We start from the raw sequence: 24145 nt of genomic DNA on the forward strand, positions 1-24145 counted from the left end.
GATATTACTGAGATAGCTGAGTAAGCTCCACTACTCCAACCACTTCACCAGCTCCCCTCCTCTACCATCCTGACACCTAGTCTATCGAAGGGGAAGAATAAGGAAGGGGGAACAAAATAATTAATTGTTGGAGTTGAAAGAGTCATCAGGAGTGTAGGCTTTACGGGTAACTTGGAGCGTTCATCCCCTAAGTGAGGTCAGTCCGTTGTATCATTTCCCTCTTTCTGGCCCAGAGATAAAAGGCATTTCCATACAAATTCGTAGGGGCAGGAAGTACATGTTCCCCTGCCCCCATCTCAAACATGTCTTAAAGTGCTTTAACTGGGAAATGAGATGGGAGACTTCAACCAGAGAAGACAGTGGTCTATTTTTGTGTTTGCTTCTTGTTGTTTATTTGTTTTAATAATGGGAAATGATCAGAAAGTTTTGGAATCTACACAAGTTTTTGTTAAGGGGGTCAGTCACATAGTCTAGAAGATACGTAATAATAGAAGAAAGATAAAAGTTTTCACATTCATGCTCTACCAAGTTTGGGCTACTTAACAGAATGGCTACATGTGCTTAAAACTTAAAGACTAGAAGTATATATACCAATATATTAACAGATATTATTTCTTGCTGATAAAATTAAGGGTGATTATTTTTAGTTGTATTTAATGCATTTGCAAATCTTTCATAAATTCCACAATAAACTTAAGTCAGAATAAAGCTCCACTCTTTCCAAATGAACAGATGAGTAGAATGTTACAAGTGTATCAGTCACTATTTTTAAGTTATATTACTTTCATATGAATTAGTCTTCTACTTAATTCTCAAGTTAAAGGACAATGGTAATCCCAACTGTCACTGTACATTTAGAAATTAGTATTTTCTGAACACCAAGGTAAAATGAAAAACCATACCCCTGATTAGAACCCCAAGAAGAGAAATAAAAGAGTTACAACCCTTGCCCTCTACATCCTTGAGACCTGTATTTTAAGCTCTAAAATAATCCACCTGATGGGGGACCTGAGGCTCAACAGAGCTTCAACTAACTCTGGGCACAACTGCACTTTCCTATCTCCTCTCACTTTGGTCTCACTCTTACTGTCTTCAAAGCTTTATTTTGGGAACACCAGGTGCTGAATAAATGAATAAATGACTCATGCCATCCACATGGCAGCCAGCAGCCTCTAGTATCCCCTTCAGGAAGAAGGTTATTAATGCAGTTGTCATGGAATTTGATCACTCCCTCAGATCTAAGTGCATTCTGTTTTCATAACCAAAAAGACCTTCCTTGATAGTCTTAACTATTGTAGACCAGAAAGTATCCAGTGAGGAGGCCAAGTACAATTTTGATCATCTTAATTCCAAGGACACTAATTTCTTACTTAAAAAAAAAAAACAGTTATTTTCTGGGATACTGTGTTTCCAGATGGATTATTCTTTACCACTTGGTTTGGATTATTACTTTACCACTTTTAGTAGATCTTATACCACCATGCAGGGGGAAAAGGTTGGAGAAGCAAACTAGATTAATGACTGAATTATTGTTTTATCTTAAGCTGAAAAATCCTTCAGGCAAAGCTATTGAAAGCACAGGGCCAAATTAACATGTAATTTACTCTTTTCTTCTTCATTGGATATTAAGGTCTCTTTCTCATAGTTATTCTATAATAGCCAGTTCTGGGTCATGAAAGGAAACAGCAGATTCCTTGTTCCTAATTCGACAGGACATAATTAAATGCTGGAAAGAAAATTCTCATAATTATTTTTAAAAGATATAAAGAAAGAAAACACAATGTTACTAGCAGTTTTATTGACTGGAAGAAATCTCTTCAATTAACCTCTTCCTCTATTGGCCACAACAATTTTCAGTTGGATTATTAGAAGAGTTTTTTGCTTTGCATTAAAATTTTGAATCAAGAGGAGTCAGAAAGGAAAGTTTTCTTGGCACGGCTCCGTACTGACACCAGCCCGGGGAGAGTGAGTTAGCAGAAGCCCACTTACCCCCTCTTCCTCTCCCACTCTCTGAACATACACTTGAAGGTAGCAGGACTCTGGAAGAACCGTGCTGATCTCTCATGTGGATGTCCAGCCTGCTGCATTTCATGCTAAGCCAAACCTCAAGCATGAGCTGCAGGTAACGAGTTTACTTCCTTAGGAGTTAAGGAAAGATACCTATGCGGTCCGTTCATCAGAAGTAGTCTCCACAATGTCACAACTCAAAACCCCAGCCTGGAAAGCAGAGAGGCAGGGAAGCCTCTGAAACAGAAACCTCTCGTTGCCTCTTGGTCACTCAAAGTACCTGCTCTGAATTCTCCTGTCTCTGCTTTAAATGAGCATCAGAAAACCACAGTCCTGTTGAGGGAGAATGTCCCTGGTTCCTGTGAAACATCCCTCTCCCCTCGAGCCAGGTTTAATTGCAAACCTGAAGAAGTATTGTGACAGGAGCCTCTGCATTTTTCTGATAAGGTACAGTTTTTCATTTCCCTCTGGCTTTATGATCCTCAGGGGTGGGGAAGTGCTGACAATGCAAGTCAATGACCAGAGGTGTTGACTCTCCAAGTGCTGATTTTTCTAAGGGAAGGCAGGCAGAGAAAATCTAGGAATTAAAATTGTGGTGAGGAAGAAAGCGTGGCCATGGCAACTGATTTGGATACTTGAGGAGGAAGAGAGGCTTCAAGATGAGTCAGTAATCTCTCTATCTAAGTAAGTGCAAATTAAAGAGAAAGATAAAAATGCTTTGTCACCATGACTACATTGCTGGGAAAGCCTTGGTGTTTACATCCATCCTAAAGTTGGAGTGCTAGTATTGCTGCTGCCGCTCTGCTACTACTTCCACTACTATGAATAGCAAAAATAATAATGGTGGGTACCATTTATAGAGTGTAGATTTCTATAACCGAGGTTTTTAAAATTAATTTTTATTGGAGTATAGTTGACTTACAATGTTATGTTAGTTTCTGTTGTACAGCAAAGTTAATCAGTTATACATATATCCACTCTTTTTTAGAGTCTAGTCCCATATAGGTCATTACAGAGTACTGAGTCAAGTTCCCTGTGCTATACAGTAGGTCCTTGTTGGTTATCTATTTTATATATAAATATATTCCCAATCTCCCAATTTATCCCTCGCCACCCCTTCCTCCTTGGTAACCGTAAGTTTTCCTACATCTGTGACTCTATTTCTGTCTTGTAAACACGTTCATTTGCACCATTTTTTTAGATTCCACGTATAAGCGATCTCATATGATATTTGTCTTTCTCTGTCTGACTTACTTCACTGTTATCGTCTCAGTAGTTCTCACACATTGCTGATATAAGCACTATCACCATCCCCATCTTCAAGAAAATGTGGCTTAGAAAGATTCAGTAACTTCCCAAAGGCCAATGAGCAGGTAAGTGGCAGAAGTAGCATCCAATGCTGTAACTAAGTCCAAGTCCTCTAGGCTATGCTGCCTCAGGCTCAGTGTCACCAGAATCATGTCGTACTTGGTCCTTCAGGCTTCTGAGAGGCAAAAGCCAACTAGCCAACCTCGTCTCTATTGAAAGCCTGCCACTACTGAATGAGCATCGTGTTTCCCATAGTCCAACCACTCCCCTAAAGTGTGCCCTGCTTGTAACACTGCTTATGACAGCTATAATTAAACATTCAGTCAAGATTAGCAAACTTCATTTTAAAACAAAGCCTTTTTGTCTTGCTACACTTTTATCACAAAGAACTCTCAGGCGTCTCTGAGATTTCTAACAACTCAACTGGTCCTCTGAAGGCTGTAGGAGGCTGACCGCAAAAATCTCTCCCTTCCACGGTTTTAATAGCACTGAAATTACAACCCCGGCACAGTCTACTCCAAGACATAAAAAGCTGCTTCTCTCTCCAACAAAGTGCTCTCTTCAACAAAGTGATAAATAAAAGCAAAAACAAAAAATTCTGTCAAACCATGACAGAGTAAGCCAATTAAATTCTTTACTTTTTCAAGAGCGGAGTTTGGTAAATGGCACAATATTTATATGAAGTATTTTTCAAAGTTTAAAGTGCCAGATTATGTGTATCGTTTTAGGATTGTCTATTTCCAATTAAGACTATGTAGCAAATATTTTGAGCACTCATGTGCAACACCCTACACTAGTTTCAGGGAGAAATACAACACATAAAATGTTGACTCTCCCTTCAAATATCTGTTCTAGTTTCAAACTCCCACAATTCAATAAGCTCCATAAAAAGTGGGTAAAATATTTGAAAAGACACTTCACGAAAGATTATACAAATAGGTAATAAGCACCTGAAAAGGTGCTGGACATTGTTAATCATCAGGGAAATGCAAATTAATAACACAACAAGATATGACTACACTTCTGTAAGGCCCTGTCTTACCTGGACAAGGCCAGGTAAGAATGTAGACCAACTGTATCTCTCCTATATTTTTAGTGGGAATATAAAATGGTATAACTACTTTAGAAAAGGGAGGTCTGGAGTTTCATTAAAAAAAAAAAGTAAACATATATATGCCCTATGATCCAGCAATTTCATTTCTAGGTATTTACCCAAGAGACATTAAAATATATGCCGACCAAGAAACATGCACAAGAATGTTCAGAACAGCTTAGTCATAATAGCCTGGCACTGAAAACAGCCACAAATTCTTCCACAGGAGAATGGATAAACAAACTGGAATATTCATATCAGGAAATACTATTCAGCAATAAAAAAGAATGAAATACTGATAATGTAACATAAATAAATCTCAAAATGTGCTGAAAGAATCCTTATACAGAAGAATAGGTACATCCCTGTTTATTAAAAGGTCTAGAACAGATAAAACTAATCTGTAGTAGAAACAAATCAGAACAGCAGTTTCCTCTGAAACAGTGGTAGAGGGGATTGACTGAAAAGGAACATGGGAGAATTTTCTGGGTTGATGGTAGTGTTCTATATTTTAATAGGAGTTTGGGTTACAGAGCTGTATATTTGTCAAAAAGCAGCAAGTGTACACTTATGTGTTTTTCACTGCATGTAGATTTTATCTTAAAAAGCTATTACATTTAAAAATTTTTAGTTAAAAGATATTTACGCTGAAGTATTTAACAGGAGTCGAACTGATATCTTCAATTTACTTGAAGTGTACCAAGAAATAAAATGTACTAAGGATTAATAGAGGGAGAGATAAATGGATAGATATAATGATAAAGCAAATGTACTAAAACAATGATAAAATAGTAAAAACCAATTTAATGGTGGATATATATATATATATATATATATATATAGTCACTGTAAAATTCTTTCAACTTTACCCCATATGTCTGAAAATACACGTAGTAAAATGTTGGAAAAAACATGCTTCATTCTTTCAGTCTTTACATGAAATGGTTAAAGAGAATGTGTGTAATGAGGAAGGAAAGAGAAAAAGTGGGCAGGAAACAACAGCCAGGTAGATATTATTTTCTATATATACTTAATCTCCAGTCTCGTTCAACTGCTACACAGTCTTTGTCACACACTTAACAGATATTTATTGAGTTTCTACTATGTACCAGACTCTGTGCTAGAAGAATTCAGACACATTGATTGGATTTTAAAAAGCTTAGAGTACAGTGGGCATCCAAAGGTTTGATATACATAAAACTTCTTAATAAGGCACTATCATTCTACAATTTTTTCTCTGTTTCTAAATTTGGAGTCTTTTTAATACTTGGGGAATGACCAAATTAACCAACAGCACTATGATGCTGAAAGCACTTACATTATAAAAAAATATACATAATTATTCTGTAATTTATTATAAAGCAAATATGCAGAGCATTTGCTTAATTATTATTTTAATAGAGTACTTTGCCCATTTAGGGAGTTAAATTTAAAATATCATGATAAAATCATAATAATTATGACATTTAGGTAACCTCACCGAAACCTATAACTTCAAATAAAATCAATGACTCCCAAATGTGTATTTTTGGCCAACAGCTTGTTTCTGAGTTTCAGAAACTTGAAACCAATGCCCTGCTAGATATTTCTACCTACGTATCCCTCAAGTACTTCAAATTCAAAAAGTTCATATGTAAACACAATATTTTCTCTCACAGAGCTGCTTTACCCTCAGTACGTTTTAGATTAGTTATTCATCCCAGTCCCAAGAGTTAACCTAATCCCCTGCTTCATATTTATTCACTAATATCAAATACTATTTATTCTAGGTTCTAAAAAACTTTAAAAGTTTGTTTTCTCGTAATAAAAATAATGCTATCAAATAAAATTTGGAAAGTACAGGAAAACAGCAAGAAATATAATCGCTTGTGATTTTACTATGTAATAGGTAAAATGCTATGTAATATTTCTACTACTCCTTTTCTTTCCTAAATATAGAGTTTTATAGGTTTCTTTTTTCACTTAGTAATATATAATATAAATGATTCAGTACACTGCTTTTAAAAACTTAACGTTATACCATAACCTGTTTTCAATTATGCCATTTGGTCCTTGTAAACTCTATTTTTATTATTTTTTGTTTTTTATTTTTTTAACATCTTTACTGGAGTATAATTGCTTTACAATGCTGTGTTAGCGTCTGCTTTATAACAAAGTGAATCAGCTATACATATACATATATCCTTGTATCTCCTCCCTCTTGTGTCTCCCTCCCACCCTCCCTATCCCATCCCTCTAGGTGGTCACAAAGCACCGAGCTGATCTCCCTGTGCTATGCGGCTGCTTCCTATTAGCTATCTATTTTACATTTGGTAGTGTATATATGTCAGTGTTACTCTCTCATTTCATCCCAGCTTACCCTTCCCCATCCCTGTGTCCTCAAGTCCATTCTCTATGCCTGCATCTTTATTCCTGTCCTGCCCCTAGGTTCATCAGAACCATTTTTCCTTTTCTTTTTTTTAGATTCCAGAACCATTTTTTCTTTTCTTTTTTTTTTAGATTGGCCCTGCCCAACAAAGATTTAAATCAAGTTCCAAAAAGATTAAATGATTTCCATGTAATTTAACTATGACCCAGAACAAAGTTCAAGAACATACTTTATGAATGAAAATTCCTCGACAGTCAATAAAGTAAAATTACGATTTCTGTCATCTAATAAAAAATTACCAAACATACAAATAAACAGGAAAATATAAACTACACTGAAGAGAAAAATCAATAAATGAAAAACTGCATTATGCAGATGATAGAAATTTTAGGCAAGAACATTAAAACAGCTATTATGACTATATTCCATGTGTTCAGGACAGTAAAGGAAATAGTAAATATATTAAACAAAAATACAGATGATATGAAAAAGACTCAAACCTAATTTGTAGAGAGAAAAAGTACAACATCTGAGATGAAAATATACTGAATGGGATTAATAACAGATTAAAAACAACAAAAGAAAAGGTTAGTGAACTTAAAACTTAGCAATTAAAATTATTCAAAATAAAGTACAGAGAAAAATGAGTGATAAAAAAATGAGCAGAGACTCTCTGAACTATGGAGTAACATCAAGCAGTCTAACAGAGATGTAATGGGAGTCCCCAGAGGAAGTGGGGTGTGCATGCAGAAAAATATTGATAAAAATCACGGTAAAAATTTTTCCAAATTTGAGGAAAATGCAAACAAATACATTCAACAAGCTTAATGAACCCCAAGCATAAGAAATATAAAGAAAACAACATCAGGATATATAAGAACAAATTGTTTAAAACCAGTGAAAAATTTAAAAATCAAGAAGGCCAGGTTGGGGGAGGGAGAAGAAAACAAATTGTGTACAGAGAAATGAAGACGACAGATTTCTTATCAGAAATAATACTAACCAGAAGAGCACTAACAACATCTCTAAATTAGAGAAAGAAAAAAAATTTACCAATCTAGAATTCCTTAGCTAGTGAAAATGTATTTCAGAAATTAAAATAAAATAAAAAATTTTTCTAGATATACAAATTTCATGTAAGTCACTATCAGCAAACCCTCACTTAAGAAAAAAAAGTTAAAGAAATGTTTCAAGCAGAAGGAAAATGATGCTGGCTGGAAATCTGGATCTAAAGAAATAAAGAAGTGAAGAGCACTAGAAATGGTAGATATGTGAGCAAATGTAAGATAATCACTTTTCTTTGAAATATAAATGACCCAAGAAGAGAAAATAATAAAGTATTAAGAGATTAAAACATAGTAGACATAATTTATGGCAACAATAATAAAAAGACCAGGAGGAAGGAAATGGAGTAAAGTATTATAAAATTCTTACATTATATGTGAATGGAATAATGTTCAAAGTTAGTCAGAATTAAACTATGTTATTTTAAAGATGTATACAATAAACCCAAAGCAACAACTAAAAAAAAAAAAAGAAAAGAAACAAGGTGATTTACCTTTTAAGAAAATAAAGGAGATTTAATGGAATCATAAATTATTCAATCCAAAAGAAGGAAGAAAATAATGAAAAGGAAACAAAGACATATGGGAAAATGAGAAAATAATAGCAAAAGGGTAGATTTAAACCCAACCACATCAGAAGTCACATTAAATATGCATTATCTAAAACCCTAAATAAAAGTTAGAGATCATCAGATTAGATAATAAAACAAGATTCAACCATAGGCTATCTTCAAGAAATGTACTTAAAATATTAATATTAAGATATAATTAAAAATAAAATAATAGGAAAAGATATGTCAAGCTAACAGAAGTCAAAAGAAAGCTGGGATGATTAAAATATTATCAGACAATATGAATTTTACAGTAAAAAAATATAACCAGTGTAGAAAAAAGAAAGGTTATTATTTCATATGGATGAAGGAATCAATTCGTTAAGAGGACCCAAGAAACTTAAATATTTGCAACTGATAACAGAACTTCAAAATGCATGAAGCATAAACCAACACAACTACAAAGAGAAATAGACATATCCATATTTATAGTCACACATTTCAAAATCCATCTCTCAATTGACAGAACAAGTAGACAGTCAGTAAGAATAAAATAAGTAAACAGCATTATCAACCAACCTGAGCAAACTGACATTTACAGAAATCCTCACCATCCTATAGCAAAATGCAAATTCTTGGATGCACTCACAGAAAATGTACTAAGATAGACCATATTCTAGGGCGTAAAACAAATCTTAATAAATTTAAAATTATTCAAACCAAGCAAGACATATTTTCAAACCGAAATGTAATCAGATCAAAAAGCAACAGTAGGGCTTCCCTGGTGGCGCAGTGGTTGGGAGTCCGCCTGCCGATGCAGGGGACATGGGTTCGTGCCCCGGTCTGGGGGGATCCCACATGCCGCGGAGCGGCTGGGCCCGTGAGCCATGGCCGCTGGGCCTGCGCGTCGGGAGCCTGTGCTCCGCAACGGGGGAGGCCACGGCAGTGAGAGGCCCGCGTAACACCAAAAAAAAAAAAAAAAAAAGCAACAGTAGAAAAATATCTGAAAAAAAAAATCCCCCAAATTTGAAAACCGAACAACACATTCAAAATAACTCTGGGATCAAGGGAGAAATTAAGAGAAATTTTAACAATTATTCAATTGAATTAAAATGAAAACACAACATAACAAAATTTGTGAAAAGAAGCTAAAACAATAGAGAGGAATTTATAGCATTAAATGCCTACACTAGTGAAAGAAGATCTTGAATTAGTAGCTTCAGCATCACCCTGAGAAACTAGAAAAAGAAGACCAAATTAACTAGATAGTAAACAGAAGAAAGGAAATAATAAAGAGAAGAAATCACTATATTGAAAATAAATCAATAAAACTAAAAGCTAGTTCTCTGAAAAAAAATCAATAAAATTTGTAAACTTTTAACCAGAATAATGAGGAAAAAGAGAATAAGCACATTATCACAAATTAAAGAGATGACATCATTACAGATTCTACAGATGTTAAAAAGATAATAAGGAAATAGTATAAACATAAGTACACAAAAAATTCAGTAACCTGCATGAAATGAACCAATTTCTTGAAAGACACAAACTGTCAAAACTTACACGAGAAGAATGAAATAATCTGAACAGCCCTAAATAGCAGGTAAATTGAACTTCCAGCTTAAAAATTCTCACTAGGAAAATCCAGGTCCAGATAGCCTCAGTTGTGATGGATACCAAATTTTCAGGAAGAAATAATACCAAATTTATACAAATAGAGAATTGAAGAAGAGGAAATATTTTCAAATTTATTCTAAGATAACATGACCCTGATATCAAAACTAGACAAAGATGTTATAAGAAAATTACAACCCCAAATCTCTCATAAACATAGATGCAAAATTTAACATTTTAGCAGATCAAATTCAAAATATATAAAAAGTCTACTACATCATGCTCAAGTTGGGTTCATCTTGAAAGTACAAGCCTGGTTTAACATTTGAGAATCAATGTATTTCACCACATCAACAAACTAAATAAAAAACCACAAAGGACTATCTCAATAGATGCAGAAAAAACATTTGACAAAATCTAATGTCTATTCTTCATAAGAACTCTCAGGCAACTTGAAAAATAAAAAAAGGTAAATTCCTCAACCTGATGAAAAGCCTCTAATATAAAAACTAACTAAAAATCAATCAATACTTTAACATTAAACTAAAAAAATTTAAAACTTTGGAAAGAAACACAGCAAAAAATTTTCATGACATTGGTTTAGGCAAAGAGTTCTTAGATAGAATACCAAGAGCATAACCCATAAAAGAAAATATTTAAAAATTATACTCAAAATTAAGAAATTCTGCTCTTTCATAGGTGCTGCTAAGAAAATAAAAAGTCACAAATTGGGAGAAAAGATTTGCAAATCACATTTCTGATACAGGACCTGTATCCAAAATATATAAAGAACTCTCTAAAATCAATAATAAGGAAAAGAAAAGCAAATGATCAAAAGATCTGAATGGAAACTTTACCAAAGATATGTCAATGGCAAATATGCAAAGGAAAAGATGTTCAACATCATTAGGCATTAGTGGAATGCAACTTAAAACCAAAATGATATACCACTACATATCCACTAAAATAGTTAAAATTTAAAAACCTGACTAAACCAAGTGTTGGTGGAGATGTGAATCAACTAGAACTCTCACACACTGCTGGAGAAAATGTAAAAGGAAACACTTTAGAAAACAGATTGATAGTTTCTTAAAAACAAAGCACCTATCATATTGTCTATTTCATTTGTAGGTATTTACTCAAGACAAATTAAACCATATTTGCACACAAATACTTGTGCAAAAATGGTTATAGCAGCTTTATTTATAATAGCAACAAAACAAAACAACACAAATTCCCATCAGTAGGTAAATGGATAGACAAATTGTAGCATATTCATACAGTATTATGCAACATAGATGAATACCAAAATAATTATGCTGAGTGAAAGTCTAGACCTAAAATGTACATACTCTATCATTTCTTTTATATATACTTCTAGAAAATGCAAACTAACCTACAGTGAGCAAACAGATTACAAAGTTACAAAGGGGCAGGAGGAGATTTTAGGGGTGATGAATATGTTCATTATTTTAATTGCATTGATGGTTTTATGAGCATATAGATCCTTGAAAATTTTTTCAAATTTTACCTCTTAATGATGCATGTTTTTTTTTATATAGGGGAGGGGAGGGGAGGGGAGGAGAAGGGAGAATAGAATAGAACAGAACAGAGCGAGGGAGGAAGGGAGAGAGGAATGAAGAGAACGGGAAAGAAACAATCCCTAGTGCTTCCCCAGAGCTCTCAGACTAATACCTCAAGTCTTTAAATCATATTGGTGTCCTTTCATGAAGTGGCTTGTCTCCCTCTACAGTCTCCTTTATCACAACTCTATCTCCCATCTATTTCCAATTTCTTTCACCACATACTCTACATTCTAGTTTACATTATCTCAAAGCTTGTTATCCCCAGTGGTCCCTGAAAGTCTTCTTTGTTTTTCAATGATCAGTGTCATCTGTCCTTTCCCTGAGATGCTACTCCCAGGCTGAGTTAGTTGCTCCTGCAGTGCTCCCAGATCAACAATTCATAGCTCTAACAAAACATTCTTCACTCTGTTTGGTCACTGTTGACTCACTTTTTGGTCTCCCTTTTGTTGAGAAAGCCCTGAAGAAAAAATTTTCTTGTGCACCCTATGTCTCTCAATATCTCATATAGTGCCTAGTACATAGTATGCACATAACATAATTTGTTGCATGAAAGAATGGACCTAATTATGTTAATGTATACTCCTTCCCGGTGGTGTCCTTTCAGTACCATAGCATATTACATAGCATAAAGTCATCAAGAGAGTCATAACTATTTATCCCAACATTTGTTTCTAGTATGGAGATAAAAGAAAACATTAAAACAAATTCCAGATGTATGAGAACATTAAAAATGTTCACCACATCATAGAAAAACATCTCACCTCCAAGGTTTGTAACAGGCTACACGGCCTCATTGTTGAATGATCTGCCAAACAAATAGACATATAGATAGCTTTTTAATAGGGATGTCCTGATTGACTTTTTACCTATGTTTTCAACAAGCACAGCACTAACAATAAGACATAGTGGAGCAAGTTGCATGAGAAAGAGCTAACAAAACTGCTTCTTTATTTTGAGTGCAGGGTACTTACTTGTGAACCCTTGAAACCTAAAATTTAGTCTGGCTCACAATTTTGCTGAGAGAAAGTGTATGATAATCAAGAAGTAAATGAATCTAGTTCTCAGAACAATCCCCAGTGGGAATTATAGAGGAGTGAGGGGAATTCTCTGGGGTGAACAGATGTTTTTTCATCAGAATGTTTTTCTCTCTACTTTGACAGTGTTTATGAACTATTCGAAAAGTACGCATTTACTGTAAACAGGTATTTTACTGCCCACTTCTGCTTAGGAGCCACATTTCCTGGAATAGGCTGGAATGAACCCAGCTGTATTGTTTCTGCATGATCCCAAATGGAAGACCAATATGAAAGAAGTTCTGAAATGTCATTGGACTGGATGCTAAGTGTACTCCATTGTGAAATGAACCCTAGAGTCAGCCACTTAAGATACTGTTCTGTGTCATTTAGGTCAGACAGTAGATGGAGAAAAGAAAATGCAAGTGAAGAATTTTTTTAAGCCAAGCTTTTTAAATAAAGCTAAGAAAACTTGGGTGAGGATGTGTGAATTTCAGGCACTCTGGAAAGAGGTGCAAATTAAAATCTAGCTGGTAATTCCCTCCAGAACAGGTTGTTTCTTCCTCTTGAAAAACACAAAGAAGAAATCATGCACCAAGTAAAGCCAAATCCCTTTAAAGCTTCTGTTAGTAGTAGGTTCATTTATTTTTCCCCTGAGCAAGCATCATGGGATTCAAATAAAAGGCTTGAGGCATGTTCGGTAGATGATAATAAATGATGAAGAATATCTAGTAAAGTTGCAGTGGAAAATCAGAATGGTAAGGTTACTTTTACAAACATTTATTTAATAAGGACATGCACAGAAACGTGGAGGCAAAAAAGAGGTCGACAGGAAACAAGATATACCTAGGGGCACCTTTCAACATCTATTTCAAACTGATGGGAACTGGAGAAAAAAACAACAGCAAATGAAATCCTCATCAGTCAATCATAAGAAACATGAAATGTAGCAACATGAAAATATCACTCATCTTCTCCATACACAGAGATAAGGGGAAGTCCCCTTCGTAGAGTGTTATTTCCAGTCACGGTAATAAATTCGGAATAACTGAAAAGAAAACAGCAACCGTTCCAGTCTGAAACACAGCCCAATACATCCACTTGTTACCTATTTCTAAATAGTTTATTTAAAAAAGAAGTTGATAGTAATTCAACCATTTCATCTCTTCCAGACATGATTAAAATATATAAAGAATTTAAATTGCCCTGTTATGGAAGATGTGTACATGTTCAGTTATATCACATTAAGCAGTAATGGGGTGTGTGTCTGTATCAATTACCATTTCATTTTATTGTGGATCACCTTTGCTACTGAATTTATGTACCTCTTAAATTATAGGAGAAAACATTGCAGAAATGACTCATGACATCAGGCATATTCTTAAACAACCAAGCTTAGAGGGCAGGTAAAAGATTCTAAATGCTCAAAAGCTTTTCTGCAGTGTCAGTAGCAATTCCAGAAGCCTGTACTTTTTTTTTTTTTTTTTTGCAGTACGCGGGCCTCTCACTGTTGTGGCCTCTCCCGTTGCGGAGCACAGGCTCCGGACGCCCAGGCTCAGCGGCCATAGCTCACAGGCCCAGCCACTCCGCAGCATGTGGGATCTTCCCGGACCCGGCCACGAACCCGTGTCCCCTGCATTGGCAGACGGACTCTCAACCACTGCGCCACCAGGTAAGCCCAAGCCTGTACTTTTTGAAAGTTATTCTTCAACCCAAAAGGTCATGAAGTGCCAAATTCTGAAACAGCAGCATCTTAAAAATTTTTTTTTAAAAGGATAGTCTCCTCTTTAGTGGCACTATGCATAGAAACTAGTTTTTCTTTCACCCAACATAATGGGCTTGAGGCGGGCGAGGGACAGAAGACAGAACAGTCTTCAATAGCTACCATGCTCGGGGCATAAGATCCAGCACTGTTCAGACATGATCTACTTTAATATTTGGAACACCCTGAGTCAAGTGTGATCACCATTTTATGGCTGAGTACTGAGGTTAAGCCACTCTAGCCCAAGTTGACCCACTTGGTAAACAGTGGGCTGGAAGTACAGCCCAGTCAGCCTGACCCCAAAGCCAAGGTTCTTAACTCTACACCAATCAGTTAAATTCTGGTTCCTGTTTATGTTTCCAGTGTGGTTTTATTCTAACAAGTTAACCATCAGATCAACTTCTACGGAAAGTCCTTCCTTACAGTTCCCAGACTGCATGTCTCTGCAGTCCCACATGCCAAGCAAATTTTAATCAGAATATTGAGCACATTAAATTATGCAATAAATCCTCTCTGGAATGTAAGCCCCTTGAAGGTTGGAAGCACAGTCTCTTCTGTATCCTAAGCACTTAGTGGAGTATCAGCAATGTAGGAGACGCTCAACAAGTATTTGGTGAATTATAATGGAACAGAGAGCTGATTGGATCAACAATTTCCAAACTCTGCTCCATGGAACTCTAGAAATTCTTCAGAGCACACCACCTGTGGGGAGGGGGATTGAATTGCAAGAAGAGAGTGCTGACTGGGCAAGAGTCCTGTCTCCTCCATCAACAGAATCACAGGTACCCTATTTCCACTGGAGTGCTTCTTCCTCAATCTTTTTTTCTCTTGAACTTCCACATAACATTTTATTTGAACAAAGGAAGGTATGGCTTAAAAAATGTTTAAAACTATTGGATTAGATGGTCACACTTTCACTTCCAAACTTATATCATTGCTTTCTACTTTCCTCTTTTTTTTTTTTTTTTTGTGGTATGCGGGCCTCTCACTGCTGTGGCCTCTCCTGTTGCAGAGCACAGGCTCTGGACGGGCAGGCTCAGCGGCCATGGCTCACGAGCCCAGCCACTCCACGGCATGTGGGATCTTCCCGGACCGGGGCACGAACCTGCGTCCCCTGCATCGGCCGGCGGACTCTCAACCACTGCGCCACCAGGGAAGCCCCTCTACTTTCCTCTTAAAAGTCCATTCCTGGAATCCAAGTCATCAAATGTATGCCAAGCACATATGTAACTGAAGTTGCTGTGGGAAACCTGTGTTGTTGGCTGTGGTATAATTCATTTGTGTAATGTGTTCCAGAATCTCGTGGAAGAAAATCGTGGAATAATCCAACATGTCAAACTCATGATGACATTTCCCCATGTGGTCCTTTGGGAAAGATTTCCTCATCCGATTTTCAGGAGTGTTGAAAGGCCATCATGACTGAGAGAAGGCATGAGTCACCCCAAGTTTGGGGTTAAGCATTGTGAGTTTTCTTACCAATCACGGAGAACAATAAACTTTATTAGAGATTATTCTCTGAGGAGGTACCTCCTAGGATCCTTTGTTATTGAAGGAGGTTGAAATCACCCCCAAGGGAATAGTCTTCGGAAGCAGCTATCCCTGTATATTCATAAAGAGCATAGAGGGGAAAGAAAAAATCTAGCAGCAGTTAGTGGATCACGTGGAAACTTTTACCTTCTTCTAATGTTAGTCACTTGTAAGTAGGCAGAACTGATCAACCATAAAGGCAAGGAAAGCCCAGAACATGGTTGGAGTTAGACCAGGGGTTCAAACTGGAGTTCTTTTGCCCATATGCTAATCTCAGTTTCACTGGCAGTGGGAGTCCCCACTCCTCCTCCGAAGTCTTATGTCTGTGGCATATTAGGGGGCAAGACTGAGGCAAATGAAGTGAACAGTAATTAGAGGCAAAGTCAGTTGCGGCTGCATCCACTCCACAAGATCAGAGGCTGGGGAGTCCATTAAAAAGTATTTAACACAGAAAAAGAATATAGTCACGAAGGAGAAATGTTTGAGCCAGTGTTCTTAGGAGTGCTTCTGAGCACAGGACACCCGTTGATTCACCCACAGAGTCAATAAACAATGCTGTTTCATATCTGTGGTTTTTGCTTGTTATCAGAGCTGCCTGAAGGGAGCCACGAACAGGCTAAATGAGACGCTCAGTCTTCTGGGGCCTTGTACAGACTCATTTGTCCTGAGACTGAGTGACCCCCATGCCTGAAGTTTGGTTGTTCTTGCTGTTCTGACTCTCCCTCTGGGGAAGCTGGGGTCGGGCACTCCCCAGAGGGGAGTGTTTAGTGAAGAATCATCCATGACACGCTTTTATCTTTGACTTTGCTCCAGGACAGAGGGGCAGTATCATCCACGTTTTGCAAAAGAGTCATCATACAGAGGTTAGCTGACCCGCCAAGCTCCCACAAGGTAAGTGATAAGCTGGGATTTGAATTTGTTTTGTTTGACTCCAGGCCTCAGGTCTCTGATGACTTTGAAATAGTCTCTTCTGATGCCACATTGCCTCTCTCTTGACCTAGGTTGTGCCAGGTGTCGCAATAAGTCTTGTAATAACACTAATAGGTGGGTGGGACTTATTATTAAATCTTTTCTGGAAAGTGAAGAAACACAAAGTTTAAGGATTTGCCTGACACTCAGAGTGACAGGGCTAGAATGAATTATAAAAAAATCTTGACCTCTTCCAGTAGGCCATGAATTTTATATTCTAACCCATAAGTCAGCTAGGTTATTAGGGTCAACTTTATTCTCTCCTTTTGAATTAGAAAAACTTAACACAGTAAAGATGTAAAAGTCTTAAATATGGTGATGCCTCTAGAAGGTGTGGGAAGCTACCAAAGCCAAGAGATATATAGGCCCACCTTCAAAGAGTGGATATCTTTGTGGAAATGATTTGTGCTAATGGAATACAAGCAAGCACACACTGGCAAACTCATGCCAGCAGAAGGTGAACAGTATAATGTGGCATAGTGGTTGAGAGCAAGGGCTGCAGAGTTATCCAGACCGGAGCCCAGGTCCTGGTTCTGCCGTTTACTCACTGACCTTGAGAAAGTTACTTTAATTTTTTCATCTTATGAAAACTTCAGGGGACTGCTAACAAGAATGATCTAAGTAAATGATGTAAAACCTTGGCATAGTGCCTAGTACATAATAAGAGCTGTATAAAATGCCAGCTATTATTATTGATGTTGCTATTATTGTACTTGCAACGTTTCAACATCACACTTTATTTCTTTCCTAGCAAAACCAAGTTTTGCCTATTCAACCCTTTCTTATGATGCCATCAGATACAGCAGGGATCTTAAATGTATTTACAAATGATCGCTTCTCACTAGAGAACTCTAAATATAAGCTAATGAATAAGTTAGTCACATTATATATACTTGCATGTGCCAAAGATTCTAGCAAAAGAGGAAATTTAACAAGGAATTTTAAAAAATTGATTACTAATGCTAATTAGTAATGATAATGGCAATGTGGCCATGAAGGAGAATGTCCTCAATCTTAGGAGATATACATTGAAGTATTTAGGGATGAGGGATGTCTGTAACCTCCTCTCACAATACATTTCTCAATGGGACCTTCATTTCTGCACATCTTGAGAGCCTGAGAACTAACAAGGTTTTCTTCTGCACTATCTTTTCAAGGATGTTTGTATAGTGAACAGCATTGAAAGACACACAATGTTTCCCTTTGGGACAAAAGTTAAGCAGATTTGAAGTCCTCTTATAAAAGTCTGATACTCCTCAGCTGTGACACAAACCTATTCTGCACCCAGCATCCACTTGGACCCGTGCTGCATCACTCCCGTGGGACTTGGGGACAAGGGAACCAATGTGAACATAAAGCTCATGGTGCCTGCTAGGCTGTGAGTTATAACATTTTGTTTTCTGACCCAGAAGTCATAGGTCTTATTTCAACACAATATCGATAGAACTCGAGCAGACTACCTTGGTTTTCAAATACAGTAAAAAATCTCTTCACAGCCCTTGACCTCTGTTTTCACATATTTAAGCACGTAAAATAACATGTATGTCTATGTGTGTTTACTGTTGTAAAAGTCAAGGGATTAATTACCTGTCTTAAGAACATAGGTGTATTAACCTCATCTACAAATCACTGAACTCTACACTTCAGTGCATGGTCCCAAGTGAAAGCTGAAAGAAACCAGGTGTTCCCTGGAGCTGGGTGGGCATGCAGGCATCAAGTGCCTCTTTCAGGGATCTCCTGCTGTTGCTTCAGATACGAAATTAAGAGAAAATGTACTCAAAAGGGCTTCAGGGAACCTGAAGCAGCATATATGTCTGGCTCAATACTTAGAAAATAGATAAATATTTAGGTAGATAGACACATTATTTACATACTGCTTTAGTCTTTAACTCTTAAACTCATGTTCATCAGTGTTTCTGACATTTCTTAAGGACCTAGGTTGTGCCAGGTGTCACAATGTCTTGTAATAACACTAACAGGTGGGTGGGAATTATTACTAAATCTTTTCTGCAGAAGAGGGAAGTGAAGCAACACCAAGTTTAAGGATTTGCCTGATACTCAGCGTGACAGGGCTAGGACGTCAACTATAATAAAATCTTGACATCTTCCAGTAGGCCATAAATTTTATATTCTAACCCATATATCAGCAAGGTTATGAGGGTCAACTTTATACTCTCCTTTTGAATTAGAAAAACTTAGCATGGCAAAGATGTTACTGATGTAAAATCTACAATCTACTATTTTTAAAGATATATAATTTCACATATCATTTAAAGGCTATTTTGATAATGATTTCCACCTGGTTTGGGCAATCTATGTTTGTTTTCCTTATTTAACATTTATTTTGAAGACGTTTATTAAAATAGTAATAGTCTTCGTTTCCTAGCACATTAAGCTTGGGGAAGTTTGTCCACAGTTGTGAATCTATAATGATTTGATTGGATTCAGATTTATCTTTAAAATGTGAATTTAAGTAAAACTTTCAGTCATTAATTGACTAGCTATGATAATAATCTTTCAGTCAGTTGATTTTGGAAACTCCAAAGACAGACAAATTGAAAACATAGCCAAATCATTTTGTTGGCAATATGCCATCTTACCAGGATACATATGTAAACATTTAGTCATAGTCAATACAATCTTTGGGCATATTCAAGTGATACATTTCACTGAATACTATTTTTCATAATCAGATTTTTATCTGTATGTGAAATGTGGCTATTGGCTTATGAAGTAAGTTCAAGCTGATCTCAGCCTGGATTTATTCATTGATTGCCTTAGACTTGAAAATGTATGATCAGCTACTGAGCCATCTGAAACTTTCGGGCTGATTATGTAGGGCAAATTGTCTTAAAAAGATTTTGTTTTATGATTTCTGATTTTTTTCATTAAAAGGCAAGAAAAAATCTTAATAGTTTTTTCTTATGGTATTACATCATATCTAAAGTTAAAAGCGTAAACTGCCCAAAATGAATATAAAGTAAGAAAGATGCCAACAAGTAGCTATGAAATATACACAACAGTTGTATCTATGTGGAAAGAAAGGAGACAGAAGGAGAGAGGAAGGGAAGGAAGGAGGAGACAGAGAGAGAGAGAGAGAGAGAGAGAGAGGTAGGGGGAGGCGGGAGGGAGAATCTCTTGAATTAATCTAACTCAACCCAACTCAATCAAATTCAATTCTGATCCTTCTGACTGAAGGATCAGAAAATGGTATTGTTATACTGGGAAGAGTTACAGAAGAGTTCTCTGAATTTTATACCAAAATGTATAACACTCAATAGATAAATACAGACATACGGAAAAAAGTAGTTTAAAAAAAAACTTCTTCCTCTTACAAGACTAATGGACAGAAAATAGATTATTATATTCAACCTGAATAAAGATGGGAATGCACAGTGTCCTTCATGAATATTCTTGGCTTTTTTATGAGGTAAATACTGACCAAGTCTCTAACCCACTCTAGACTTCAGGCATTTTTTCTGAGGAATTAAACTAGATGATTTTTTCTTCAGCTACCTTCTTGTTCTAACTCTTGGTTTCATGAAGGCAACGAGAATTCAATCTCTTCATATACCAGGAATCTTGGAACTATGAGGAAAGATGTCATCTAAACATTATTTGTGGGGCTTCCCTGGTGGTGCAGTGGTTGAGAATCCGCCTGCCAATGCAGGGGACATGGGTTCGAGCCCTGGTCTGGGAAGATCACACATGCCGCAGAGCAACTAAGTCCGTGTGCCACAACTACTGAGCTTGTGCTCTAGAGCTCGCGAGCCACAACTACTGGGCCCATGTGCTGCAACTACTGAAGCCCACGTGCCTAGAGCCTGTGCTCTGCAACAAGAGAAGTCACTGCAGTGAGAAGCCCGGGCACCACAACAAAGATGAAGAGTAGCCCTCGCTTGACGCAGTTAGAGAAAGCCTGTGCGCAGCAACGACGAAGACCCAACACAGCCAAAAATAAATAAATAAAATAATTGAAGAAAAACAAAAAACATTATTTGTAAACCTTCAGTTTGGCCCAATTTGACCTGAAGTGTTAACTCAAATTTTACAAGTTCTCCTTTCATTTTGTAAATTAGCCTGAGCCTCGAGGTGGTTAAAAATTCTTTTTTGTTTCTATTTTGATCTGGAAATTGTGTCATTTGCTACCACTCTAACTTGGGATATTCTACATACTTAAATATACTTGATAAATATTTACTCAAATGTTGGTTTTAAGTTTTGACTCTGCCATATTGAACAGTTTTGTGTTTGTCAGTAAGTTATGGTTGGCCCTATCTTTCTTATCCAAATATCTATGGGAATGAAAAACAAATGGAGAGAAAGATCTTTTTGAAGTGATTCTGGTTAAATAATACAACAGTAGAATATAGTTTGGGAAATGTTTTTCCCATATATACAAAACATTACAGAACGTCAGGATAGGAAATGATACAAACATTTAACCAAAATACAGATAGCACAATACCAATCAACATAATTGCCTTCTCCATTCTATGCCTTCTATTGTTAAGGGGACTGTTCTCAGTGCCTGATCCATACTGAAGCTCAACGAATGTCTGCTGAACGAGCAATGATCTCTGTCTCATTTTATAGACATGGCTATGGAAGTAAAGAGACTGCATCATTTGCTAATTCATGGCAAACCCAAAATTAGAATTGTGGTCTTCTGACTCATAGTCCAGTCGTACTTTTGATGTTAAGAATTTTGATATTGGTTAGATACATAATAGAGAAGAATTTAGATATACGAGAATTTCCATTTAGAAACTGATGACTTTTAAAAGTGATTACCTCAGTTGGCAATGTACAGAACAAGAACCCTTTGCTGTGCCTTTACAGAGTACAGCAAAGTCATCAGGGATCCAACGAACTGAATGACTAGTTCTCAGCAGTGCTGCCTCTCCACTTCATGTGTTCCATAGGGATGCAGTCTGTGTGTTTTGCTTCAGAGGCCTGGGTTTTAATAGGGGCTCTAAAATCCAATAGTATTCTAGAATTCTGTGTGACCCAGTGGATCTTTTCTAGGACCTCAGAATTGGAAAAGAATTAGAAGTTAGCTTACTTGACATCTCACCTAACACAAATCCTTTGTACACTAACTCCTACAGACAGGTACCCAGATGGAGCTAGAACTCCTCCTGTTAACAGTTTGCACTACTTCACAAGGCTGCTTGAAGTAAGGGAAAAAACTCAAGGCTTTGAAATGAAAAGACGTGAGTGACAACAGTAAATGTTAACTTTTTGGAGCCTCTTTAGTTTTTAAAATGTAAATACTAATATCTGCCTTGCAGATTATTATTACATAATAAATTATATAAAACATTCTCACTAATTAGGCAGTCAGAAATCTCATTTCTTCCACAGATGCTTTATCAATCAATTTGAGTAAAATTCTTTCTAGATGTATTAGTTTCTTAGGCCTGCTACAACAAATTCCCACAAACTGGGTGGCTTTAAACAACGTAAGTTTATTTCCTCCCAGTTCTGAAGCCTAGAAGTTCCAAATCTAGGTGTTGGTAGGATCACACCCTCTCTAAAGGTCCTAGGGGAGAATTCGTCCTGGCGCCTTCCTGGCTTCTGGTGGTTGCTGACAATCCTTGGCAGCCCTTCCTGTGGAGATGCAGCGTGCCAGTCTCTGCCTCTGTTATCATATGGCATTATTCCTCTGTGTCTCTGTATTGAAATTTCCCTTTTCTTATAAAGACACCTGTCATACGGGATTCAGACCTCACCCTAACTCAGTCTAAACTCAACTTGATTACATCTGCAAAGTCCCTATTTCCAAATAGGGTGCCATTTACAGGTTCTAGGTTGACATGAATTTTGGGAGGACAGGATACAATCCAGTACAGTAGAATCGTTATGACAAGTAAATGAAATATTGTGTAAACTGCAAAGTACAGGTTGATTCCATTTCTCCAATTTCCAACTGTTAATTTTTATGTATATCTATGAAAACAAATTATTCAAGAAAATTACTTTCAAACATAGTAAAAAAAATTCACCTATTGGAGGAGAAATGAGATAATTCCTACTCCCAAATAGAGTTTTTATGTCTAGTATGATATTTCATCATATAAAATTAACCCATTTTAGGAAATCTACAGTCATGGGATGTATGAGGCAGGAATTACAATGTATTGAACATCAAATTCAATTTTCCATTAACTTATGTTGATTTGTATTGATGTGAGGGTTATTGTGCCCTTGAGCCAAAGCTTAATGGTTCACTTACAGTTTTTTAATAGGAACTTCTGAGGAATGATGATAGTGTCACATTGTAACAGCAGGAATAGATTTAGTTCAGTGATTATCCATATACAACTATTCAAATGGAAACGTATGGCATCAGTCATCTTTTATAATTCTTTGGGTTATATAAAGAAACCTTGGGATGTTTCACTTATGCTTAAATTGTGAACATTGTAAATATCAGCATTTAAATTAATATTAGCAGAATAATTGAGTTGGGTGAAGTATTTTCTTCATAGGAACCTGTACAAAATCAATGTCACTGGAATTGCTGCACTTGGACTCCCAATAGCATATGATTTTCACTGAGTGGTACTGTGTAAAATATACCTCAAATACTATGATCAGCCCTAGCAGAGACAAAAAGGAGACTTCCTTCACAAAGACAAGATGTGATCATAAGAGTACGTCAGGCTTTCTGCATTGAAATACAAAAATCCATAAAAACAGTAAAAGGCCTACATTTTATCGGAGCTCTGATCCTAATGTTTTGAATACTTAAAGACACATTTGGGCTGTATTTCTCATATAAATAGCCTATTAGAAGAAAATGAATCTTTTTTTAATTATCTAAAGGGAGAGTGAGGATGGCATCTACATTTTTTTTAATCTTTAGAAATTTTTATCCTCTAGTATAAAAAATAGAATCTCTCAAGGTTCACCAATCCCTTTCTAGAATCGAGTTGTCAGGCCTGTGGAGCTACAAGAACTTCAATGGATTCATAACGGATTATTCACATTGCCATTGTCCCCAGCCTAAAATTCTTATCACTGTCACCTGAAACCACTGTATTTATATCCAACTGTTCTCCCTGCCATAGTCTTTTCTTTTCCTTAATCCACTCTACTCCACATTTCAGACTGATCTTCCTATAACATATCTTTGCTCATGTCATTTCTTTGAGGAAATACCTGCATGTACTAACACTGTAGTCACAACACCATTGCCTCATTCCACTCATCTGAGATCTGACTCCAGCCACTTTCTCCAGTTTTATTCCCCAAGTCTTCCTCTCAAAATCCTACAC

Source organism: Phocoena sinus, chromosome 9 (assembly GCF_008692025.1).
Source record: "Phocoena sinus isolate mPhoSin1 chromosome 9, mPhoSin1.pri, whole genome shotgun sequence".
NCBI classification, from domain to species: Eukaryota; Metazoa; Chordata; class Mammalia; order Artiodactyla; family Phocoenidae; genus Phocoena; species Phocoena sinus.